Raw genomic sequence first — 6,000 nt, 5'->3', positions numbered from 1 at the left:
GAAAATCAAGTGAATAATCTGATGAACAGAATGAACTGGTGATTATAGTAGAATCAGGGGCATAGAAAGGGAATGGACTGGCTATTCTTGGGGGGGGGAAGAGGTGGGGGGATCAGGGGATGGGGGAAGAGACTGGACAAAAATCGTGCACCTATGGATGAGGACAGTGGATGGGGAGTGAGGGAGGAGGGTGGGGTGGGAACTGGATGGAGGGAAGTTTTGGGGGAAAAAAAGAGGAACAAATGTAATAATCTGAACAATAAAGATTTAATTAATTAAAAAAAGAGGCTGCTATTCCAACCAACTGCCTATCTATACCTTAATCATTTCCCAAGCATAGACACACAGACATATGAAAACATAAATCCTCTTTTTTTAAATTAATATATTTTTTATTGATTAAGATATTACATATGTGTCCTTGTCCCCACATTACCCTCTACCCCCCTCCCCCCGCTCATGCCCTCACCCCCCCCCCCCGTTGTCCATGTCCATTGGTTAGGCCTATATGCCTGCATGTAAGTCCTTTGGTTGATCTTTCCCCCTTACCCCCACCCTCCCCTACCCTCCCTCCAAAGCCCGACAGTCCAATCAATGCCTCTCCGTCTCTGGATCAGTCCTTGTTCATCAGTTTATGTTGTTCATTATATTCCACAAATGAGTGAGATCATGTGGTATTTATCCGCTCTCCAGTTCCATCCATGCTGTGGCAAATGGTAAGAGTTCCTTTTTCTTCTTCCTCTTCTTAAAGAATACCTTTCAGCATTTCATATAATGCTGGTTTGATGGTGATGAACTCCTTTAGCTTTTTCTTATCCGTGAAGCTCTTTATCTGACCTTCTATTCTGAATGATAGCTTTGCTGGATAAAGTAATCTTGGTTGCAGGTTCTTGCTATTCATCACTTTGAATATTTCTTGCCACTCTCTTCTGGCCTGCATGGTTTCTGTTGAGAAATCAGCTGACAGTCGTATGGGTACTCCCTTGTAGGTAACTGACTGTCTTTCTCTTGCTGCTTTCAAGATTCTCTCTTTGTCCTTTGCTCTTGGCATTTTAATTATGATGTGTCTTGGTGTGGTCCTCTTTGGATTCCTTTTGTTTGGGGTTCTCTGTGCTTCCTGGACTTGTAAGTCCATTTCTTTCACCAGGTAGGGGAAGTGTTCTGTCATTATTTCTTCAAATAGGTTTTCAATATCTTGCCCTCTCTCTTCTTCTGGTACCCCTATAATTCTGATGTTGGTACGCTTGAAGTTGTCCCACAGGCTCCTTACACTATCTTCATATTTTTGGAATCTCTTTTCTTTTTTCTTTTTCGGTTGGGTATTTTTTGTTTCTTTGTATTTCAAATCTTTGACTTGATTCTTGGGATCCTCTTGTCTGCTGTTGGATCTCTGTAAATTATTCTTTATTTCAGTCAGTGTATGCTTAATTTCTAGTTGGTCCTTTTTCATGTCCTCCATGGTCTCACTATACTTATTGAGGGACTCATTAAATTTATTGGCGGTTTCCATAAAATTCTTGAAAAACCTTATAAACGTGGCCTTGAACTCTATATCCAGTCGTTTGCTTTCCTCCGTTTCTGCCATTTGTGATCTGTTTCTTTGTCTCCGCATTTTGGCTGCTTCCCTGTGTTGATAGAGTGGCTTTGTGTGCTAGGTGTCCTGTAGGGCCCAGTGGCTCAGCCTCCCCAGTTACCTGACGTGGACACTCTTGGTGCACCCCCTTGTGGGCTTTGTGCACAGTCATGTTGTAGCTATGCCTTGGTTGTTGTAGGATCACTGGGAGGAATTGACCTCCAGGCCAATTGGCAGTGAGAATCAGCTGTGTCTGCAGTGGGAGAACTTCTGTGCTGGAGACACCCTTCTGGGGCAAGACTTGCTTCATTGGGGCTTTGGTGCTCACTGAGACTGCACCCTGAGTGTGTCCCTTATGGATCTGAGGAGTTGTGATCTGGATCATCCCCCTCTGACCACTGGGTACAGTGGCTCTTGGATCTAAGGAGGTGCTAATTTAGCCTCTGCCTGAGGTTACACAGCAGGAACTACGAAGAGAACTGCAGATTCCCCTTCCTTTTTTTTTGGACTTTGGAAGTGCCCTGATGCTGCTCAGCTGTGTAGCAATGCAAGCCGCTGTGGGGCCTTGGACCTTCTCTTGGAAGCTCTGGGTCTATCTGGCCCTGCTGCAGTTAGGTAATTACAGGTTGCAAATGGCCGGGGCATTCATATGCAAAAGCCTCTGCAGCAGCCTGGGCAGGGCAGGGTCTCAAGGAATCAAAGGGCGGAGCAAGCAGCTATGGCGGAGCCTCAGCCCCGCTCTAGGAGTCGCAAGTCCCAGTGTCCCAGCAATGGCTGCAAGCACCTCTGAGGGAAAGCCGCCCTCAAGCTCGCCCGCTGCCAGACAGACCAGTTTCTCCCCGTATGAGTCCTGGGTCCCCAGAGACTTCCCGGAACCGGATTTCAGAGCCGTCGGGAGCTTGTGTCTCCCTCGGGATTCAAAAAGACAGCCGCGTCCTCAGGTGCCAGACCCTTTCCGCGCGCGCGAGCCCCCGTACCTCTGCACTCCACCTGGGCAGCTCCTCTGGCTCTCAGTGTGCTTTTCTTTCCTTCTAGTTGTAGAATTTACACTCAGCCAGCCTTCCTGAAGTTCTGGATTATGTCCGTTTTGTGTTTTTGATGTAATTTTCAATTGTTGTGGGAGGCAGCAATTTCCCGGTGTTTATCTATGCCGCCATCTTAGTTTCCTCCATAAGTCCTCTTTATGTAAAAAATGAAACTGGCTCATGATAGACATACTGTTCTATTTGTATTATTTGCTTTCTCTACAGGGGACATGTTTTAAAGTCGATTACTTTTAGCCCGTCCAGTGGTGCTCAGTGGTTGAGCATCAACCCAGGAACCAAGAGGTCACCAGTTCTATTCCTGGCCAGGGCCCATGCCCGGGTTGCTGGCTTGATCCACAGTCAGGGGCGTGCAGGAGGCAGCCAATCCATGTCTCTCTCTCTCATCGATGTTTCTATCTCTCCCTTCCTCTCTCTCTAAAATCAATAAAAACAAAACAAAACATCTCTCTAAAATCAATAAAAACAAAACATAAAATCAGCTACTAAAACTTTAAAATTAAATTACTTTTAAATTATTTTTTACTTTTTATCAGTTGTCTATAATTTAAAATTAAATAGTACTTAAAGATTTAATATAAATAGCAGCTCTTGATCCACTTCTACCTATTCCACATTCTTCAGTCCCTTTGTCCTTTTTGCTGTTTCTTTTGACATTTACCTTTCTAAGCAATGTTTCTAGTACGTTGTCTTGATTTATCAGGACATACAAGATGAGTATTTGGCTCTCTTAACCTCCCTCCCAAACCAACCAACCACTAGAGTTGTTAGCACCATGTTTGGATAAGCACCATGACTGTCATGTTTCCATTATTATAATTATGTAAATATTCTTTAAAATTTAGAGAGAGAGAGAGAGAGAGAGAGAGAGAGAGAGAGAGAGAGATTTGTTTCACTTATTTATGCATTCATTGATGGATTTTTGTATGTGCCCTGACTGGGGATCAAACCCAGAACCTTGGTGTATCAGGATGATGCTCTAACCAACTCAGCTACCTGGTCAAGGCAATTCTGTAAACATTTTTAACTGCAAAGCCATGTATTATGCTCTGATTATGATTCTCTTCTTGAAAAGCATTTCCTTTTCTCCTGAATATTATAATAATCTTGAGTTTTTATTGCTTATGATAGTGTGATGATAGTTTTCTTTCTATCATCGGCTAAACAACCCACTCCAATGGCCTCCAAATATATCATTCCACATTTGACAAACTTATACATAAGCCCACAATTCTAACTTTTCCCCACGGAATCTTGCTCCTGGAGCCCTCCATCTGTGGCTCTACTCTGGAAAGAGTCTTCCTGGGACTCCTCTCCTTATCTTGGGCATACCTTTCATCTCTCTCCTATGTTGGATCTATTTTCTGTATCCCATGACTTCCTAATTTTGTATCTATGCTCCCATACTTCCTTTATTCTGTTAATATGGTGGACTGTAGTAATTAACTTTTAATGTTAAACCCACCTGCATTCTGAGATAAACTCTACATGGTCATATTATTTTTACGCTCTTTATATATGCTGGATTCAATTAGCTAATAGGTTAATAATTTTTGCATCTATGTTCATAATGTATATTGATATCTTACTTTCTTTTCTTAGAATGTCTTTGGCCCATTTTGGTATTTTAGTAACACTGTTCTCATAAAAAATAAAAATAAAAATGGTACTACTACTTTGTTATAAAAAAAGTAAGTTAAATAAAAAGATGAGCCCTGCGGAGCAGAGAGAAACAGGGGGTGGGTGCGTTCCTCCATTCCTGTGGTGTCATGGAGACCTGGGCAACCACACTCACACCCTGGGGAGGAAACATGGAGGTGGAGGGCAAGGGGCAGAGCAGGATCTGTCCCCAGTGCTGGCGTCCCACCAGGTCAGCCCTGGCTCCTGGACTGTCCTGTCCTCCCTGCCTCGCGATCTGGGCCGGCAGGAGTCACTGGGTTGATTCCCAGAATTCCAGGGGCAGGACACTGAGGGCAGGACCGGCTGTTGGACACACAGATCAAAGGCTGCTGATCCTCCTGGGCCTGCTCGGGGGCTCGGCAGCCACCCCCGGGGGGCACACAGTGGCCACAGCCCGTGTTCGGGCACCTGGCGTCTCCTGGCTTCCCGGGGAAGTACCCCCCCCCCCAAAAAAAAGATGAGCCCTAGCTAGTGTGGCATCATTGGTTGAGCGTCGTCCCATGCACCAAGAGGTTGCTGGTTTGATTCCCCATCAGGGCACATGCTCACCACCTTCCACAACCACACCAAAATTACAACTAAAATACAGAACAACCATCATTTAGAACTGCCTGAAATCTGGCTGAATGGAAGTCCTACAACTAGAGAAGTAAAGAAAGTACATCGAGACTGGTAGGCCGGGTGGAGGCATAGAATGGGATGGCCCAACACCCACATGTGGTGTTTGTTTATTTTTTTCAATCCAAGGGATATCTCGGCTACAGAGGCCTCCTGTGAGAAGCAAGGGATCCCAGGATCACACCAGACCCCCAGCTCAGGGTTCCAGAGCTGGGAAGAGAAGTCCCTGTAACTTCAGGCTGTAAAATTCAGCAGGGATTATGGCTGAGTTACATGGAGGTGGCTGGAGTCTAGGCAGTTCTTACATGGTTCCCCTTCCTCTGAGCTCCAGCGCTGGGTGGCAACTTTGGGGGATCCAGGGACATACAGGGAGGAACTGGATTGTCTGGCATCAGGGCAGGAACTTAGGGGCAGCTTTCTCCCAGATGGAAGTGTTCACAGGGGTCATTGTTCCTGTGCTGGGGCCTCCACTGTTGCAGAGCTGACCGGCAGCCATATCTGAGTTTCCATCAGTGTGGCCCATACTGTTCCTCCACCCTGGTGATTCCCTGAGACCCCACCCCACCCAATTTGCAGCTCTATCCAAGCTGTTTGCAGATATGAATGGCCTGTCCTAGCTCAGGCTTCAGATTTTTCTAAAATCTCTCAAACAAGCAGCAGCTGGCATCAGCATACCCCATACCTATCAATAAGAAGCCCAAGACTGGCACTAGCACCAGCCTGCCTTGCTTCACAGCTTGGCCTCTCCTGGGCACTTCCACACCCAACATAAGTAACAGCCATCTTCAGATCACTCTGTAGCTCCTGCCGGGTGGTTCCAGGCAGTGGCTGAGTTTGCACCTCCCAGGAGGCCCCAGAGCCAGTGCACCCAGGGGATAGCTTCAGACCACACCAGATTACAACTCTACACATCTCAAGGGGCAGACTCAGACTCAGTGAGCAACAAAGCAAGTCCTGCTCCATAGCGGTGTCTCCTGCACAGCAGTTCTTCTACTGCAGTCTCAGCTGGTTCTCACAGCCAGTGGGCTAAAAGGTCAAGTCCTCCCAGTGATGCCAATAACAATCAGGGCTCAAATACAGGACTGT

Source organism: Myotis daubentonii, chromosome 3 (genome assembly GCF_963259705.1).
Source record: "Myotis daubentonii chromosome 3, mMyoDau2.1, whole genome shotgun sequence".
Taxonomy (NCBI): domain Eukaryota; kingdom Metazoa; phylum Chordata; class Mammalia; order Chiroptera; family Vespertilionidae; genus Myotis; species Myotis daubentonii.
Note: the sequence above shows the minus strand (reverse complement) of the source record.